Here is a 20829-nt window from a genome sequence, read left to right as displayed (position 1 = left end):
GCAAACCAACAGAGTCAATTAACCTGGACACTTGGGGTATCCCAGAGACTGGACTACCAACCAAAGAGCAAGCATGAGCTGGCCTTCGGTGCCCCTGCACATACGTAGGAGATGAGCCCCTTGTTCTTCATATGGGTCCTCCAACAACTGGAGAGAGGGCTGTCCCTGAATCTGTTGCCTGTCTGCTGATCCTTTTCCTCTAGCTGGGCTGCCTGGTCTGACCTCAGTGGGAGAGGATGCACCTAGTCCTGCAGTGACTTGATGCCAGGATGGGATGATACCATGGGGCAGAGATGGGGATAGGGAAGAGGAAAAGAGGGGGAACAAGGGAGGAGCTGTGTGGGACTGGGGAGGGGAGGTTGACATTGAAATGTAAAGGGAATAAATAATGTAATTAATGCAGAAAATTGGGGAAAGGCTATTTCTTTGTTCATATTGCATTCAGAGAGAGAATTATGTTGAAGAAAACTGAATTTGAGGTTGTCAATTCAAGTCTTTTAGAAAACCTATTTGAATTTGTACATGTCATTGTCGGAGCAGATCTGAATTTAGGTAAGAAGAAACTTATTTCTGCCTGCAGCATTATTATACAGGGGAAAGAACTGTTACAAGACAGCACGAGAGAGGCATTTAATGGGGTGAATGAGCTGAACATGAGATGTGCAGGTATTACCAAGATAGGGAGAAAAGACCTTTCGCTTTTATTATTATTTAATTAGAATATAATGGCATCATTTATGCCTTTATTTCCCTCCTTCCTATCCTGTCCAAATCCAATCCCCCCTTTCCCAAGTTCATGGACTTTTTCTTCAGTGATTGTTTTCCATTCAAATATAAATGAATCAGCATGTAAAAACAACCCGCTGTGTCCATTCTGTGCTACCTGTATGTATATATCTCTTGGGCCCTTTCTTTAATACCCCAGAATTTGTATAGATTACAAGAAAGAACTTGGAGAATTGGAATGAGTCAGGTTGATTGTTGGAATGAGTTGACTTTCTTCTGGAGTCAGTCTTTGGAATGGACTCTTTTACTATCTTGCCAGAAGATAATGAGGACAAACACCAGTAAGCTTCAATGTGCAAACAAAGGGTCCTAAATTCAGCCCTTTTCTCATGGCAGCACTCTTTGAAGGCATACTCCATCCCCACTGCAAAGGTGACCATGGAAGTGACTCTCAGCTATGTTGTTAAGAGAAAAAGGCATCTGGCCAGTTGGACTCACAGTGGGAAGCAGAGAGGTGGATGCTGCAGCTCCCTGGCTTTCTCCTTTATCTTCCACACAGGACATAGTCCATGGGACAATTTCACTCACAGACACTCTGGATGTGTCTCCCCTCAGTTAAACGATCCACCTACTTGCCTAGAAGTTTTGTCTTTGTGTTACTCAAACTTTGGGGGAAGATCTGCAAGAGTTGCAACAAACAACCAGGGAAATATGGGTCTGACTGATTTAGAAGAAAGCTGAAGAACAGTTATGGACAGAACAGAGATAAAAGGAGAAAAGAAAGGTTAGGCATTTCAGAAAAGTGGGCAAGCTGTTAAAGTTTTACAGAAACAGGTCTTTAAACAACTGTGCTGGTTGAGAGTTCTGGGAGGGACAAGCACACCACCTCACTAGCACACCACCTCACTAGTGGGATAATTATTTTGCCTATCTCCTTAACATGCTGTAAAGGTGGTTGTGCCATCCTAGGGTGTCACCTTAGTCAGAGTGTTGGTCCTCCCTCTATGTCAGAGATTCCATTCTTTTGATGGAAAGGAAATGCGTTTTTGATTGTTTATTTTCGAGTTTTCTGTTACTGTTACTACAACAGCAGATGACCCCAAGTTCTTTCAAACTGACCATCAAAATTAATCATCACATGGTTTAGACACTTGGAACATATCTACTGCATCAAAAAATGTCCACTCGTAGGACAATTTGCCTTATAGCACACACATGCAATGGTCTAGGCCAGATTATAGCAGCCAACCTTCCATACTAGATAACTTCTGAGATATGCTTGGAAGGGCATTTTTTGTGCTTACTAGAGAAGAGATTTTTCCCACTGTTGGAAGGAGAGACTTGATGCAGGTGTCAGTCCTAACTTGTTAGGTGTATTTTTAGAAGACAGGTGTGTTCGTAGCCCACTCCAAATGGAGTCTCAACTTATTAGACTGTTCCTTTGCCTTGCATGCCTCAGCTACCTTTTGACTTTGCATTTCCTCATAATCTTTGCTTATGAAATCTCAAGGTAACATTTATCCTCTTATTACACTAGGGTCAAAAGAGAATAACACAGGAGCACACTGTCCTGATGCTCTGCTCCCCTCCCCCAATCCCCCAGTCTGAAAAGTCCTTTTGGAGTTTACTGTGAGAAAAAGAAAGTACCTTTCACCAAGCAGTTCTTTCTCAGTCCTTTCTCAGAGCCCTCACTCACCAGTGCACTCAAACCATAATCACTCCTTTTTAACAGCTGTATATCTGGAAGTAAAAATGAATAAATCAGCTGATCAGTGGGTGACTCAAAATGGACTGACCAATCAAACAGCAAAGGACCGCTGAGTTTCCAGAAAGGAGAAAATAAAAGGCTGTGGGGTGTGTGTGTGTGTGTGTGTGTGTGTGTGTGTGTGTGTGTATGTATGTATGTAAATTTATTGAAAGCAAAACAGGCTTCTTTTTTCTTTACTATTCTCTGCTGTTAGCCTGGCTCCTCCCACTCTCCTCTCCACCTTTGAGGGGATTTGCATATAAATGGCACTCGGCTTTGTCTTCTGAGTTCGAAGGCCCCTTGTTGCTTATTTCCCACCTGAAGCCTAATCCCTGCTTTGCTACAACACAATTGGTTGCGGTGGAAATGATTATGTTGTCACAAACAGAGGATTAGAACTTCGGGTGGAGAATAAGCAGCAGGAACAGATGAACTCTTAATAAGTAGGAGGCTGCTAGCATACAAATGCACGTAAGTAGAAGAAAGAGCATGGCCATCAGAGGGACGAGAAAGACAATCAAGTCATAATCACTAAGTCCTGACAAATTGGAAAATTAGTTGAATTTAAAAGTGGAAAGTCATTCTGCTGTTAAAAAAAAAAAATTAGTCACAACTTAGGGCTAAAATAGCAAGGCTGTGCTTGCAAGGAGAAGAGTCAGAGGATTTATTAGGTTAGTGTTCAGGGATTCTAAACTTGAGTGGAAGAGGTCAGGAAAATATGAATGAATGAATGGATGGATAAATAAACAAATAAACAAATAGATAAATGGGAAGGGAAAGCACAGAAGTCACCAAAATTTTAGTACTTCTGGTCCCCAGGGTCATATGAAAAGGAGAGCCACAAGTAGTCACTGTTACCATTCAAATGCAACCAGTAGTCACTGTCTTTGAGCAATGTGTCTGGAAATGTCATTTACAAGGTCACATAATGGCTCATCACTAAGTAAACATAGGGCGTGGGTAGCAGAGCTGAATCTCCACTAGTAGAAATACAGAAAGGCAGTATGTCTTACACACCAGACTGCCTGACAGAGGAGCGCCTAGGGGGAGGACTCAGCTGGCAAATGGGATGAGTTCAGCAACATGGTTTGAGATGTGAAGATCTGGAGGTGCCTTCATTTTCTACTGCCTGTGAGAGGAAAGAGACTGAGGGGAGCACACACAGAATCAATTATTAAATTATTGTGGTACTGGATTAAAAAAAGACAGAAGGCAGAAAAAAAGAAAGTTGCTCTGACCTTGAGAGAGACCTTGTTTATGCACAGCAAGTGGGTAATCCTGTCACCCTTGTGCATGGATGACAAATGCCTACAAGAAAAAAAAAAAGAAAGAAAAACTTTCAAAGGGGAGAAAATGACTAATATTTCTACATTGTGTTCCCTTCAACAATCCCTTTCTTTTACAGCTCCTTTGCCTGGTAGCAATGGAAGGTGGAATGTGTGGTCCTTTTAGCAGGCAACTATCACCAGGAATTACCCCACCTATTACTCTTTTAAACAGTGGCGTCTTATCCATCACTTTCCATGATGTGTGCAGGAGGAGAAATGTCAGCTTTGTATAATTGCTTTTATACCTTTATGCAAGAGCCCTGCAGAGGGAATGGCACAGTTTGTTTTTTATCTCTCAGTGGCTACAATCATCTCTCCTGTGCATCTTTCACCATAACTGCTTGCGTGGATTATTCATCCCTGTCTATAAAGCAACTGTAAAATGACTCTTGTTTTCTCCCATTTGAATAATACTATTACACTGCCATCCATTCAGAGGTAAATTGTCAATACTTAACAGAAGGTTGAAAGCCATCAGTGAAGCCATACCAAAAGCTGTAAAATGACATTTGAAGCTATCTGGAGGTATGGGCAATCAGAGAACCAAGAAATAGAAAATTACTATAATTACTGGCCTTTGTGCTTGAAAACATCTATTCTATTTTTGTCTAAAATTGTACAATTGTACATCTATTTATATGTAGGATTTGTGGATTGTGTTAAAGAAAGACTTTATTAATAATCAAACACTATTGTATGAATGTCTTCTTTTTCTTTTTATTTAAAGGTGAGAAGGGGTCAGAGAAAGGGAGAATAAGAAAATAAGCCTTTGGTGCTTAAAAATATCTGTAATGTACATTGTGTCTCCCAAGTGGTCTTACCAACACTGTGACCTGGACTGAGGAAAAGTTATGAGCTCAATCTTTGATTTTGGGCAAGAGGAGCTAATACCTGCAGGCCTGGGCTTCCGGCATGAGTGACAAGATCAGGACTTTGCCTCAATGACAGGAAGCTGTCAGTCGTGGTGTTTCAGGATATACTTCAAGAACAGAACACTGAGGATATATATCAACAACACTCGCTTGCTCGCTCACCATCAGGCAACTGTAAAGATGAATCACACTTCAGAAGGTGCCTGTCCTTCTCAGAGTCCACTGTGGCTTCCCAAAAGTCTCAGTGCCACTGTGCTCCACAGCTAGAGAGTAGGGAGAGGTCACAGTCTGGACACCAAAGCAATACAGGACATCCTTTTTCTCAAGAATAGTCATGCACTTTGGGGAGTGACAAGGACAGACACTGAGTATAGCAAAGGTAAAGAGAGGAAGAGGAGCTGGCGTGGCATTCATCACAGCTGTGTGTTTCTAAGGTCTTTTTTGAGGTTGTTGGAAATCCAGGGGAGGAATGACATATAGAACATGAAGAGCTGCACAGGGCAGCCCAGATGACAGCAAACTGACATTTCCTATCCATGTGAAAGCACAAGTTAAACTCATTTACAAGGGTCACTCCACTCCTTTTCAAACCAATTTGGGCACCACATCAAGGACTCCGGCTTCTCAGCTGGCTTATTAGCATTCCAGAAAAGAATGTCAGTCAAACGCTGAGCAGGAGTCTTTGTCTTCACACTTCTCTTCTTCATATCCTTTTGGTGAAAATGAGCTTAAGCCCTTGAAACCAAGGCCCCTTTCAACAACAATACGACAAAAGAGCCCATTTAGAGTATGCTTCCAAATGTGGATTCTTCAGACATTACAGTACAAAGTAGGGAAGTTACACAGACAATAATGGGCACCCATGACCTTCGTTCATTCACGGGACAAATACTCAGGAAGCAGAGCATCCATGGGAAGCTGGGCACTGAGCCAGGCACGAGAACAGAGCCGTGGAAAGCAGACCTGACACTGTGGATCTTCATTCAAGGCTAGGATGTTGACAGCAGTAAGCAGATATGCACAGGTAAGTAGATGGGCATTTGCTTGAGGGGTAATAAAACCTGTGTATTAACTGGTGTAGAAGTTAAGTCTGGTTCTTCCTCCAAGCTCCACGGTCCCAGAAATAGGTCTGACTTAAACATATATTTAGAAATAATGCCGGGGCCTAGCAAACACAGAAGTGGATGCTCACAGTCAGCTATTGGATGGATCACAGGGCCCCCAATGGAGGAGTTAGAGAAAGTAACCAAGGAGCTAAAGGGATCTGCAACCCTATAGGTGGAACAACATTATGAAATAACCAGTACCCTGGAGCTCTGGACTCTAGCTGCATAAGTATCAAAAGATGGCCTAGTCGGCCATCACTGGAAAGAGAGGCCCATTGGACACACAAACTTTATATGCCCCAGTACGGGGGAACGCCAGGGCCAAAAAGTGGGAGTGGGTCGGTAGGGGAGTGGGAGGGGAGGGTGTGGGGGACTTTTGGGACAGCATTGGAAATGTAATTGAGGAAAATACATAATAAAAAAATATTTTAAAAAATACCTTGGCTATGTAGCTAGGCCCTTCACTGACTAGATCATAATTTAAATTAACTCATTTATTCTAGTTGGCATTCTGCCACGTGGCTAATTACCTGTGCTCAGGTATCATGACTCAGTCTATCTCTGCCTCATCACATCTTCCTAGGCGAATCTCCTATTCTTTACTCTATCCCAGAATTCTTTCTGTCTCCCAGATGTCTTACCTCTTATTTCCTGCCTAAGCCATAGGCTGTCAGATTTATTATTGACCAGTGCCACATTCATACAGACACAAGTTATCACTACAAACTGGGGACCAGCCATTTGTGCCATTATGTGTCCCAGGGATTCTGAAAGATTACAGAATTCCCAGTTGGAATGCAGACATGTAAGAAATCACCTGCACCTGTCACATTCCTTCAGAAATGAATCTTCTTAATGTCAGTTGGATGATGGTCTTTTAGCCCTCTTTGGCCTAAAAACAACAAGCTTTTGAACATTGTTTTAAATTCTTTTCTAAATATATAAAGTTATTGTTTTATCCTCCATCCTTCCTGTGGTAACTGTTCTTATTTAGGACCATGTTTAAAAAACAATGTTAAAGTGTGTGTGAGTGTGTTTGAGTGTGTGTGAGTGTGTGTATGTCAGTATGTGTGTGTGTGGTTTTTTTGTATGTGTATGTAAAATACATAAATAAGATTTACATTGTAATTACTTAAGAAGAACCTAAGAAACAAGGATAAGAGAACTCTGGGAAGGGGTCCTTTGGATTGATCACAAACCTTACAATAAACCTCACTCTCTATTTATTTCTATTCTCTTGTTCTTCATAATGAAAAGTATTAAAGTAGAAATGAGATTTCCCTTGTTCCACAACTAGAATTGCTCTTGCCTGCATGTGCTAACAGGGGTCTATTTGTCACCTTGTAATCGTCACTAGAACGTGTGCGAGTCTTTGTCTTTGTAATGTATGATGCAGTGGTTCTCAACCCAGGGGTGTCAACCCCTTTGGGGTAAAATGTAGATTGATGTTTATATGTAGGTGAGGGCAGGCTCAAGGTAAGGTAAGAGCCTGTCATTGGGCAGTGGAAAAGGAAGGCAGGCAGAGATTTTTAGAAATTGGAGAGAGAGGACAGGGAGGGTAAGGAAGAAAAATAGAGGAAGAGAAAGACAATCCACGTTCCGTGTGGCTTTAAATAGCCACAGGTAGCTATGAAAATCTTATAAGATACAATTTCCTAAACACATGAAACTCAAGAAAAATGAAGACTGAAGTGTGGACACTATGCCCCTCCTTAGAAGTGGGAACAAAACACCCTTGGAAGGAGTTACAGAGACAAAGTTTGGAGCTGAGATGAAAGGATGGTCCATGTAGAGACTTCCATATCCAGGGATCCACCCCATAATCAGCATCCAAACGCTGACACCATTGCATACACTAGCAAGATTTTATCGAAAGGACCCAGATGTAGCTGTCTCTTGTGAGACTATGCCGGGGCCTAGCAAACACAGAAGTGGATGCTCACAGTCAGCTATTGGATGGATCACAGGGCCTCCAATGGAGGAGCTAGAGAAAGTAGCCAAGGAGCTAAAGGGATCTGCAACCCTATAGGCGGAACAACCTTATGAACTAACCAGTACCCCGGAGCTCTTGACTCTAGCTGCATATGTATCAAAAGATGGCCTAGTCGGCCATCACTGGAAAGAGAGGCCCATTGGACATGCAAACTTTATATGCCCCAGTACAGGGGAACGCCAGGGCCAAAAAGGGGGAGTGGGTCGGTAGGGGAGTGGGGGTGGGTGGGTATGGGGGACTTTTGGTATAGCATTGGAAATGTAAATGAGCTAAATACCTAATAAAAAATCGCCAAAAAAAAAAAAAAAAAAAAAAAAAAAAGAAAATCTTATGAGAGATAGATAATTACAGGACAATTTGACTTATCTAGGCATGCAATTTATATCAATATCAATTGGCTCTGAGTTCATCGTGTAGGTGTTTTGTGGAGTGAGAATTTACTGATATAAATCTGACTTTTACATTCCAAGCCTCTAGAGTTTTGATTTTACCAGGTTGCTGAGATTTGGGACTGCTGACCACAGGGGTGGATGGCTGGGAGTGTGAGCAGAATCTGCAGCAAAGGACCTGGGAAATGGGTTGTCGATACATAGAGTTAGCCATGGAGGTATCAAGATCATTGGGGCAAGAGAATAGCAGGCACTAGCATAGGATGGTGCCTTTTTAAATATTTCCTGCAACAGTAGAATGGCTTCTTCACAGGGATGGCCTAAGACCATCAGAAAACAGAGATATTTACAATATGATTCATCATAGTAGCAAAATTACAGTTATGAAGTAGCAATGAAAGCAATTTTATGGCTGGGGAATCACCATAACATGAAGAACTATATTAAAGGGTGGCAGCTTTAGGAAGGTTGAGGACCACTGGTTTGAAGGAAAGAAAGGAAATGGAGAAATAAAGTAAATATATTATAATTTCAAAACAAAATGGTAAAAAGTGTAGTTCTTCTTTCTTCTATTCTTATCCACTAGGAAAGAAATATTGCAGGTACTGTAAACCCCACTCTTGATTCTGGTGACTATAGCAAGACTCTCTCCGACCCTCCAGCTATATAAATAATGACACAGATGCTTTTCAATATTTTAAAGCTTTGGCCTTTAGCTTAGGCAGTCTCCTGGCTACTCTAAATTGAACAATCCTGGCCTGAATACATCCTGCCACGTGGCCAGCTCTACCACTCTGTTTTGTTTTGGTCCATTAGTTCCTCACCATGTCACTGGCTGAATCTCCCCGCCTCTGATTCTTTTCCTAGTAGGTCCTCTTTCTGCCAAGAAGTTCTAAGTTCTACTTCCCACCCAGCTACTGGCCATTCTTTCTTTATTACAACCAATCAGGAAAAGTTCTAGATTGCTTTAGGCAGGTAAGGAAGAACAAATATTTACAACATATGAGATCTGTGATGGTCCATTGATATCATCTTGCTAGCATTTTGCTCTCTGGTGGTACAGATTTAACAGTTGAATACAGGGAGACACACCTATACACAATGTATATAACACAATGGATGCCCTCCAAGAGGTGACTAATTATGTGACTCTTTTATAAGGACACTTCTCTGATTCAACTGTTCCAATGACTTAATAATTATTACAAATGTCAATTTTGAGGAGTTTAAAGATATATTAAATACAAACATCCACTGAAGATAATGTCATCATGCACATCGCATATCAGGTGTCCTGCATAACAATATTTACATTATGATTCATAACAATATCTAAATTACAGCTTTGAACTAGCAGCAAAGCTGATTTTTGATCAGGGGTCACCACAACATGAAGAAGTGCACTAACAGGCTGCTGCTTTAGAAGACTGAGATCCACCAGTGTAATGCACCATTTAGAAATTTGATATATACCCCAGTAACGCTGAAGAAGGCTACAAATTTCAGGCAGGAAAAGTACAGCAAAGTGAACAGACTCGTGCCCTATTACTCTAAAACTCTGCCAGGCTCTCAGTGTCCTTGTTCTGGGAATCCACTCTATGGCTGCCCACTCTTGAGCTGCTGAGGGAGAATCACACCCACCTCTGAATGAAAAAAAAAAAATAAAAAAGAAAGAAAAAAAAAAGAAGAAGAAGCAAAGCAACACAAAGTGTTGGTTTCCTGGCCATCGCTCATGAAGACTGGAATGTACATGTTTACAGGGTGGCAGCTCCACCAGACCCTTGCTTCCTTTCCACAAATGCCGTCAGATACTCCACACTCCTGGGTCTCATCTCTCCTTCTCTTAGCATGAAATTTGTTCTCATGGAAAGGTCTGATATTTGCAATTGAATGGCAGTGAAGCTATAAGTTGACATTAAATCATGCAGACTTTTCTAAACCTTTCTCATTGTAGACCCAGAGCTGTCACTCCCTCACTGAACAGTCTTGTGTTCCTCATAAGTGTCAGGTACTCTGCTCCTCCATTCTGGAGTCAGAAAACTTTCACTTACAGAGTTCTTTACAACATACAAAAGCTGTTGCAAAGTTAAGCTCAGAACACTGAATTCTGAGTCACAAGCTAACAGAATTGAGCTTTTTGCTTTGCTTCTTTCATGACTTGAGCACAGTAATCATTGTTCCATGGTTCACAAAGAGTTTAAAATCTCAAGGTTGTTTCAACTACATTTCCAAAGCAATTAGACTCAAAATGAACAGAAATAAATATTCTAACTTAACACTGACTCCATGAACTAGGAAAAATAACACATTAAATCAACATTTTGCTAAGTGCAATGTGGGAAAAAGAAAAATGGTGTTATGCATCAGATCAAAAATTGTTGAATTTTATTTGAAGTACGCACTTATTTGTGGAAATCTTACATAAGATCTTAAAATACTGAACAGTTTTTCAAGGAAAAAAGTTCTCTATAATCGAAGCATTAAGAAAAGTGTCAGAATTCCCAATAAAAATTTTTACATGGATTTTGAAATTTTGAATATATATTGTTGATTTACAGCAATATTTTTCCATGCAAAAGTTTCTTTGAGTAAACAACCAAGTCCCATTGTTTCTGCTGTTCTTTGGGCTCCTTTTGGCTCTGTGGGTACAGGTGAGCTGAGCCCTAGCTTACAAAGGCAGTGTTGTTAAGGCAAGAGACATTGACTTTTGGACTTAGCTTTATATAATTCTTCAAAAGTCAATATAATACTAATTTCTATAATACTAAATTTCTCTATGTAAAAGTTTCTTTGGTGTGCAACAGAGAGTTCAAAGTCACATAGCTAACAAGGAGAAGCCTGGGCAATGAGGCATGCAAAAGTTCACATATGGGAGATAAAAAGTTAGTATCATAAAATAAAAAAAGAAATGAATTGGTTTTGTTGCGTTTGTGTTTGTTTGATTTTGAGACAGGATGGTAGGGAAGCTCTTACTGTTCTGGAACTTACTCTGTAGATCAGGCTGGCCTGGAACTGGAGATCTGCCTCCTTGTGGGGCATTCGGCTATGCACAGACAGTCTGGTCTCCAGTAGAGCTGAGATGTTGAACCCCAGGACCCAGGTGGTGATAATCACCTACATGGGATGCAAAGAGTTTTCTCATGTCTCCTGGAACTCTGGCTCCTATCAAAGTTTCTGCCCCCTCAGCCCCCCAAGAGAAACATGGTTAGTAGTCACCTAGGCAATGTCCCAAGCTTCTGACCTTCAGGCTAGACTCCTTCCCAATTACCTAGCAACAGTAAGATAAAACAGTTCACTATAAGAGGGGTTGTTTGGCCCTTCTCACTCTCGCCTCTCTTGCTCTTTCTCCTCTTACTCCCCTTACTCTACTCTACTCTCTCCTCTCACTCTCTTCCTCTCTCTCCCTCTTACTCTCTAGCCTTTCTTCTCTCTCTTTCTCTTTCCCCCTTCTCTCCTCCTGGCCATGGCCAGTCTCTCTCTCTCTACCTTCTCTCTTTCCTTCTGCCTTTCTATAATAAAGCTCTAAAATCACAGACTGTCTCTGTTCATCTGCACTTACTCTTGCCTGTGTGGGAACCTCTCTCCCTCAGCCCTCTCTTCCAAATGTTGGCTCTATGCCCATCTGGAAAATGGATTCTTAAAAGAGCTCAAGGCTCCAAAGAGAAAAATGCTGTCATTATCTAAGACAGAACTTTTATGTAAGATGTCACACCTGGATCATGTAGAGATCATGGGAAAGGTATGCTAGGCAGATTAACCAACTAAGCAAAGGAAGAGAATTTGTGTGAAACAGGAAAAATAAATAATTAATGCAGAATAACAACTAGGAACGCATCATAAAGACGTGTGCCAATTGCAATATATTGGTAGACTTTGAAAACAAGGGTATCTCCTTATATTTTATTTGATAACAAATAAGAAACAAGGACTATTTTAATCCATAAATGTAATTCATATAGTCTTATGTCACAAAATAGTAATCTCAAGCTATCGGAAAGAGAAAAGTTTCTTCAGTTTTTACAAATATTGCATAACAGTTAATCTACAAACATCTCTGCTTTAAAATTCTGTAGCATGGTGAATAATATGCAACATATTTTCTCTCAACTACCTAAGTTGTGAAAAAGTAGAAATCATTAAAACTAGAAGTAAATGAAGCCGAATGCTCATTTGGTATTCCACAAGGAGAGTTTTTTTTTTTGTTTGTTTGTTTTTTTTGTTGTTGTTGTTGTTTTTTTTTTTTTTTACCATAGGTGTTAAGGGGTGTGAAAGCCTGGAGGGTGTAGGTTAGATGTATTAGTTGGGACATGTGGAATCTGGAATAATTTTAAATTTTTTAAAAAAATATCTTTATTTATTTATATACTTTAATATGAATGAGTTTCTGATTTACTAACAGTAATAATTAAGTTTAAAGATTCACAAAAATGTGGGTACAATATGGTGAAATAGCCAAGTGTAGATGCCCATGTCTAAAATTCTTGCACTCAAGAGGTTAAGGCAGATGACTGTTGCTTAAAGCTTGCTTCTATTACACAGTGAGACATTATGTCACAACAGAATAAAGCATAGAACAATAAGCTGTCATAATTAAATTAAAATATTAAATAACAGAACATTGTTAGGTAAATTGCTCAAATTGATATCAAAATCAGAATAAATCTATTTTGTCATATCAAAGTTGGACAAGGCATCCCAAAAGGAGTAACAGAGCCCCAAGAGCAGCCACAGGAGCCAGAGACCCACTGGTTCTGTCAGGCATTTCATAAAAATACTAAGCTAATAATAGCTATAATATATATGCAGAAGATCTAATACAGGCTCATGTAGGCCTGTGAGTTCATAAAAACTTTCTCAGTTGGTTCAGAAGGCCTTGGTGTCTTGCAACTTCTCTGTCTTTTACAATAATTCCACCTCTTCTTTCACAGGATTCTCTGACCTCTGAGAGGAGGAGGGATTTGCTGGAGACCTCCAATTTAAACTCTCCACATAATGTCTAGCTGTGGGTCTTTGCACATGTTCCCATCTGATACTAGAAGAAGCCTCTTTGTTGATTACTGGATAAGACACTAATCTATTAATATAGCAGAATATCATGAATAGTCTTTACGATTTATCTCTGGGTATGAAGTCTCTGATTCTTGGTCACTCAGTTACATGTGTGAGTTTCCTCTAGTGGAGTGGGCCTTTGATAAAATCTTAGATATTTTAGATGAATATCTTAGCTATTGGTCAGTCACTCCCACGCATGCTTTCTTACCATTGCCCTAGCATACTTGGCAGGCAGGGCAGATTTTAAGTTAAAGGTTTTGTGGTTGGTTTGTTGTCCATGATTCTCTCTGTAGCCTGCATAATACTTTTCTGCATAAAAAAAAGACTCTGTCTTATTCAGGGTTTCTATTCCATCATGACCAAGAAGCAGTTGGGGAGGAAAGGGTTTATTTGGCTTACACTTCCACATTGCTGTTCATCACCAAGGAAGTCAGGACTGGAAATCAAGCAGGTCAGGAAGCAGGAGCTGATGCAGAAGCCATGGAGGGATGTTCCTTACTGGCTTGCCTCACCTGGCTTGCTCAGCCTGCTTTCTTATAGAACCCAAGACTACCAGCCCAGAGATGGTCCCACCCACAAGGGGCCTTTCCCCCTTGATGACTAATTGAGAAAATGCCTTACAGTTGGATCTCATAGAGGCATTTCCTCAACTGAAGCTCCTTTCTCTGTGATAACTCCAGCTGTGTCAAGTTGACACAAAACTAGCCAGTACAGACTGTAATAACATAGGGGTGAGGGTTCTGTGTTGCCACCAGCTCCACTTCTCCATGGTCAGTGAGCTGTATGGGTGTTGTCCTTGGCACTAATACCAACAGTATTAGTCACTAACTGTGACTGACAGTGCCCTGCTGTCATTTTGTGGAGAGGAGCTTTCTGCCTTAGCCTGGGTTGTTTTAGACCTTCCATGGAATCCCTTTAGCCAACAATTCAACTATATACACTCTAGTCTCACCACTAGAAACCTTGGATAGAGCTATAAGAGATGGACAGTTGAGATTCCATACCCTCCCTTTTCTTAAAGGTTTTATTAGGATCACCTTCATAGATTACAGGAAGTTTCCACTTTTCCACTATACTAGGTTTTCACATCACCCCCAAATCACACCATCCAGTTTTCTCTCCCAATACCGTCTCCCTCTAACCCATCGCCTCCAAACGTGATCCTCCATTCTAGCCATGCTCCTGTCCCCACCCAACCCCAATCTGCCCATACAATCTATTCTATTTCCCCATCTCAGGGAGATAACTCCATTAGTCCCAGATGCCCTCCTCTCTCTAGTTTTGTTGTTGTTGTTGTTGTTGGTTGGTTGGTGTTTTATTTTGTTTTGTTTTGTTTTTGCTTGATTATCATTTACTTAAAAGCTACTATATCCTTATAAGTGAATACATACATACCATATTTATCTTTGGGCCTGGTTACCTTGTTCAGGATAATATTTTTAGTTCCATCCATTTGCCTTCAAATTTTATGATGTCATTTTTTTACAACAGCTGGGTAATACTGAATTGTGTAAATGTATTATATTTTCATTGTCCATTCATGTGGTGAAGGACATCTAGATTTATTTCAATTACTGGCTATGATGATTTGAACAAAAATAGCCCCCACAGACTCAAAAGGAATGTCCCTATTATGAGGTATGGAGTAGGTGTGACTTTGTGGAAGGAAATACTGTGATGGACTTCTAGGTTTCAGATGTTAAAGCTAAACCTAGTGTGCCATACTCTTCCTGATGCCTACAGATCAGAAGTAGAACTCAGCTGCTTCTCAAGCAGCATGTTTACCAGGAGGTCATCATGCTTTTAACCATGATGATAATGGACTAACCCTCAGAAACTGTTACCCAGACCCAATTAAATGTTTTCTTTTATAGGTGTTGCATGGTCCATTCAAAAATGTTATAGCTGGATTGGTGTCCCAATGCTTTCATTGGAAGTCTTCATTGGAGATGGCCAGTTCAGGCTCCATATTCCCCACTGCTAGTTGTCTTAGCAAAATGAAGGTTACCCCCATAGATGCCAGCGAGTTTTCACTAGTCTCTCCTAGTATTCTTTCCTTCCTTCCTCCATCAACCTCATTCCACTTGTTCCATCTAAATCCCCAGTCCTGTCCAGTCCTCTACCCACTCTGTCCACCCATGTCCATTCCATTTCCCCTTGTCAGTGAGATCCATGCATCCTCCCTTGACCCCTTCTTGTCACTTAGCTGTAACATCAAAATTACAACTCAATTCTTCAGAGAGAAAGAGAAATTTGCAAATTCATCTGGAATAACAAAAAAAAAAAACAAGGATATCTAAAACTATTCTCAACAATGAAAGAACCTCTGGTGGATTCACCATCCCTGACCTCAAGCTGTACTACAGAGCAATTGTGATTAAAAACTGCTTGGTACTGTTACAACAACAGACAAGTAGATCAATGGAATAGAATTGAAGGCCCAGCAATGAACCCATACTTGATCTTTGACAAAGGAGCTGAAACCATCCAGTGGAAAAAAAGACAGCATTTCAACAAATGGTGCTGGTTCAACTGGCAGTTAGCATTTAGAAGAATGCGAATTGATCCCTTTTTTCTTTCTTTCTTTTTTTTGTATAGAACAGAGATTATGCTCTATTTATGGTGAAGGGGGTTGACAGGGTAGTAGAAACAGAGACAGACACAGAGAGAAAACAGAGAAGTAGAGCTTTGCTATAAAATTGCAAAACTTCTGTAAGGCAAAGGATATTGTCAATAAGACAAAATGTCAACCAACAGATTGGGAAAATATCTTTACCAATCCTAAATCTTATAGAGGGCTAATATCCAATATCTATAAAGAACACAAGAAGTTGGACTCCAGAAAACCAAATAGCCCTACTAAAAAAATGGGCACAGAGCTAAACAAAGAATTCTCAACTGAGGAATACCAAATGGCTGAGAAGCACCTAAAAAAATGTACAACATCCTTAATCATCAGGGAAATACAAATCAAAACAACCCTGAGATTCCATCTCAGACCAGTCAGAATAACTAAGATCAAAAATTCAGGTGACAGCAGATGCTGGTGAGGATGTGGAAAAAGAGGAATACTCCTCCATTGCTGGTGGGATTGCAAACTCGTAAAACCACTCTGGAAATCAGTCTGGCGGTTCCTCAGAAAATTGGACCTAATACTACCTGAAGATCCAGCAATACCACTCCTGGGCATATGCCCAGAAGATGCTCCAGCTTGTAATAAAGACACATGTTCCATTATGTTCGTAGCAGCGTTATTTATAATAGCCAGAAGCTGGAAAGAACCCAGATGCCCCTTAACAGAGGAATGGATACAGAAAATGTAGTCCTTTTACACAATGGAGTACTCCTCATCAATTAAAAACAATGAATTCATGAAATTCTTAGGCAAATGGATGGATCTAGAGGATATCATCCTGAGTGAGGTAACCCAATCACATATGATATACATTCACTGTTAAGTGCATGTTAGCCCAGAAGCTCAGAATACTCAAAATACAATTTGCAAAACACATGAAACTCAAAAAGATGGAAGATCAAAGTGTGGCTACTTCGCTCCTTCTTAGAAGAGGGAACAAAATACCCATGGAAGGAGTTACAGAGACAAAGTTCAGAACAGAGCCTGAAGAAAGGACCATCCAGAGACTGCCTCACCTGGGGATGCATCCCATAAACAACCACCAAACCCAGACACTATTGCATATGCCAACAAGATTTTGCTGACAGGATCCTGATATAGTTGTCTGCTGAGAGGTTCTGCCAAATACAGAAGTGGATGCTCACAGTCATCCATTGGATGGAGCACAGGGTCCCCAATAAAAGAGCCAGAGAAAGTACTCAAAGGGCTGAAGGAATCTGCAGCCCTATAGGAGGAACAACAATATGAGCTAACCAATACCTCCAGAGCTGCCTGGGACTAAACCACCAATCAAAGAAAACACATGATGGGACTCATGGCTCCAGCTGCATATGTAGCAGACGATGGCCTAGTGGGTCATCAATGGGAGGAGAGGCCCTTGGTCCTGCAAAGGTTCTATGCCCCAGTATAGGGGAATGCCAGGGACAGAGAGCCGGAGTAGGTGGGTTGGGGAGCAGGGGAAGAATAGAGGATTTTCTGAGATGAAACTTGGAAAGGGGATAGCATTTGAATTGTAAATAAAGAAAATATCTAATAAAACAAAAAAGAAATGTTAAACATCCTTTGTCATGGTTTTAATTAATCAGTCAGATTTATATATCAATAAATTCTCAACTCATAAGATGCCCACACAATAATTTCAGAGACAATTGATAATGATACAAGCTGCCCACCTAGATTAGAGAAGTTATCCAAATCATTCTATCCTCTTATGATATTCATAGCTACCTGTGGCTATTTAAAGCTTGGTAGAATCTGTACTGTCTTTCTCCTCCTCCATCTTCCTTCCTTCCTTTCTACCTCTCTCTCTCTTCTCCCCCAAACTTTTCAGCTCCACCTTCCCTTCCACTGTCCAATCATTGGCTACAGCCTTTATTTTACAAGTTAAGGTGGGGAGAAGGTTCACAAGAAGTCATCTATGTATGTGATTCACTCCTTGTCTGCAACCCCTCCTAGGAAAGTAGAATTAGCATCAAAATAAAAGCAACACCAGGGCTATCACGACAACAAATCCCTTGATTTAATCTTAGTCTCTAAGTAAGAACTCAAATGTGTATGAAGAAGTTTATACTTGTTTATTATTTTACATAAATGTTGCAGTTGAGGTTTTATAATTAGCTGTAAAGATGGGACTATTAACTCCTAAGCATTCAGATTCAGCTTTGGATAACTATACCTTTTTATTTGGTGTCATTCATTTTTCCATAGGGGATGGCAGTGGATTTGCAGATAGAGAAGATAAAATTTACAGTGTTTGTGATCAGGCCTGGAAAGGTGGCAAAGATATGGCTCAGAGCATCTACAGGCCCAGTAAAAATCTGGCCAGGGACATGTATGGTGATGACCTCAAAACCAGGACAAAGACCAACAGGTACTGTTGAGGGAAATATTAAATAAAGTACAGCATGTTTCTTCGCTTCACCCAGCTACTGTCAACCCCGGCAGTCTTTCCAGCCAGTTCTTATCTCGTGGAGACTCTGACTCAGAGCTCCTAATTGTCTCCACCCAGCTCTAAATTCCCACTGGCAGGGTGCTACCATGCTACCCCCATGATTCAAAACACCCACTGCCTTTTTGGTACACACCTGGCAAACCCATGTTTTGCTGCCATACCACCCAGGTGAACCGTCTTGTGAAGAAAAACACCACACAAACTTAGTTAAAAAACAATGGTAACTCAATTGTTGGGCATAACAACTAGAATCCTAATCTTGTAAACCATATTAAATCTAAATCCTTTGGTGGCAAATCCTGGAGGATTCACCATATAAGCTGGGAGATACTAGTAGCTATAACTTGTCCTCTCGTTATCCCCATCCAAAAGCTGTTGAACATTTCTTTAAGTGCTTCTCAGCAATTAGGGATTCTTCTGTGGAGAATTCTCTGTTTACATTTGTATCCCATTAGTGTTTTATGCTGAGGACTTTGATCCATTTGAACTTGAATTTTGTGCAGGATGACAGTTATAGATCTATTTGCATTTTTCTATATGCCGATATCCAGTTAGGGACTGGTCCAGCCTGAGACCTCTGCCATGAGAGAAAGCCCACCCTTGACATTATTAATGATATTCTGCTATACTTCTTGACAGGTACCTGGCATAGCTGTTATCTGAGAGGCATTACCCAGCAACTGATGGAAGCAGATGCAGAGACCCACAGCCAAACATTAGGTGGAGCCTGGAGAAATCCTGCAAAATAGGGGAAAGAAGAATTGTAGGAGTCAGAGGGGAAAAGGGCACCACAAGAAAACCTATAGAATCAACTGATCTGAGCCCACAAGTGCTCAAAGAGACTGAACTGCCAACCAGGAAGCCTACATGAGGATAACCTATACCTTCTGCACATATGTTACATTTGTGTATGTCTGTCTTGGGGCTCCTAACAGCCCCAAGGAGAAGGAGAATGGCTGTCTCAGGATTCTGTTGCCTGCCTTTGGGGCACTTTCTTCCTACTGAGCTGCCTCAAGTAGCCTCAATAGGAGAGGATGAGCCTGGTCTCTTACTGCAACTTGATATGTTAGGGCTTGATATCCATGGAAGACCTCCCTTTTGATGAAGAGAATGGGTGGAAGAGTGGATGTGGGGAAGTGGAGGGCAGGACAGGGGAGGGTGGAGTAGAGTGGAGTGGAGCTGGAAACAGGATTGGGAAAAAGTAAAGCATGAAAACTGCAGTCAGGATATAAAGTTAATTAATTAAAAAAAGGGAAGGAGGAGTAGGAGGAAGCAGAAGAAAAAGAAAACTTGCATGGTGTCTCTTCACAGCATTAAAACAATGACACAGAAGATGGTACCAGGTATTTCTGTTATAGACCTGATCAGGCTTTTGTTTGGAGGAATAGAAACGTTGATTTTGGAATCAGAAAAGCAGCTGAACACTTTGGATGTAGCCTATTGGGTCATTTCAGTAGGAGCAAATGAAACAGTGGCGCTAAGAATGATTTCAACAGTGAGGCCCTAGCTCAAGACATTTCAGAGGAGAAGAAATTTTAATAATGTGCCCTTGGAGAGTGTTCTAGTGATACTTTGGGGGGGGGGGGGGATTGTTTCCTGCCCTTCTCCAAAAACCTTACCTGAAGTTAAATTGAAGAGTTGTGGGTTTATTTTGTTTGCAGAGGAGATTTCAATACAGCCTACTTTGGATTGTGTCATGTGGATATTAGTGATCACTCTTATAAAGATCTATAATGAAAAGCATCAAGCTGAGCAAGCAAAGTTGCAAAGTGTACAAGTTAAGGAGAGAGAGGACACCAGGAAGTGGAATGGAAGTAAGTCTCAAGGTCAAGGAGATAAGCAGGTTTAAAAAAAATCCTGATGTTGAATGGAATACAGGGAGTGGTGACCTCAGGGCAAGACCCCACCCAGCTAGGCTTTCAACTTGTGAAAAGGAATGAAAGAAACTGAAAAGGAATTAAAGAAGAGTTTAGTGTTGGGCATGGTTGTGTACACTTTTAGTCCCAAAACTCACAAGGCAGAGGCAGAGAGATCTCTCTGATCTCTGAGACTGAGCCAGCCTGGTCTACAGAGGGACAGCCAAGCATAGACAGAGAATAAAATCATGATATATATATAAACCCGATGAAAATATATTTGAATGAGAAGGCCAAGTTCCAGTCCCAGGAAGCTGTAGAACTTGACAGCTTTGGCCTCTTGCTTTAGAGCCAAGAAAACAAACAAAGGGGATGGGGAATAGAATTGCCTTCCATGACTAAGGAAAGTCACTTAGGCCAGGCATATGTCAGCAGTATTCATGCATGCAGGCCTAGAGAGGCCAATGAGTGACACTGTGAAGATGAAGCCTGGATTACCTTGGAGACCCCAAGATGCTGGATGGAGATGCCAGAGTCATGGGACACCTGCCAAGGAATACTTCTAAGAGGGAGTGGAAGAATCCCAAGAGTGTATGTATGCTACCGTTAACAAAGCTGAAAGAAATTGGTGATATGAGAAGTGTTTTGATATCAGAAATTTAGGTGGAAAGTT

The 20829-nt window shown here is 40.9% G+C and overlaps 1 long non-coding RNA gene and 1 pseudogene across 2 annotated transcripts; one reads left to right on the top strand and one right to left on the bottom strand.

Annotated features, from left to right (window-relative positions):
* Positions 1 to 2373: 2373 nt before the first annotated feature.
* Gm41929 lies at positions 2374 to 9041 on the bottom strand. Of its 2 annotated transcripts, XR_878435.1 has the most exons (5): positions 8986 to 9029; positions 4693 to 4845; positions 3712 to 3781; positions 3491 to 3619; positions 2408 to 2466 (listed from the first exon to the last, which is right to left on the bottom strand). It is a non-coding gene; the product is annotated as a predicted gene, 41929 (long non-coding RNA). The 2 variants fall into 2 exon arrangements; XR_878434.2 differs by lacking the exon at positions 4693 to 4845 and having other exon boundaries at positions 2374 to 2466; positions 8986 to 9041.
* Gm28282 lies at positions 4545 to 19409 on the top strand (annotated as a pseudogene).
* Positions 19410 to 20829: the final 1420 nt, after the last annotated feature.

Source organism: Mus musculus, chromosome 1, assembly GCF_000001635.26.
Source record: "Mus musculus strain C57BL/6J chromosome 1, GRCm38.p6 C57BL/6J".
Classification (NCBI taxonomy): domain Eukaryota; kingdom Metazoa; phylum Chordata; class Mammalia; order Rodentia; family Muridae; genus Mus; species Mus musculus.
This window is presented reverse-complemented; position numbering and strand designations above follow the sequence as displayed.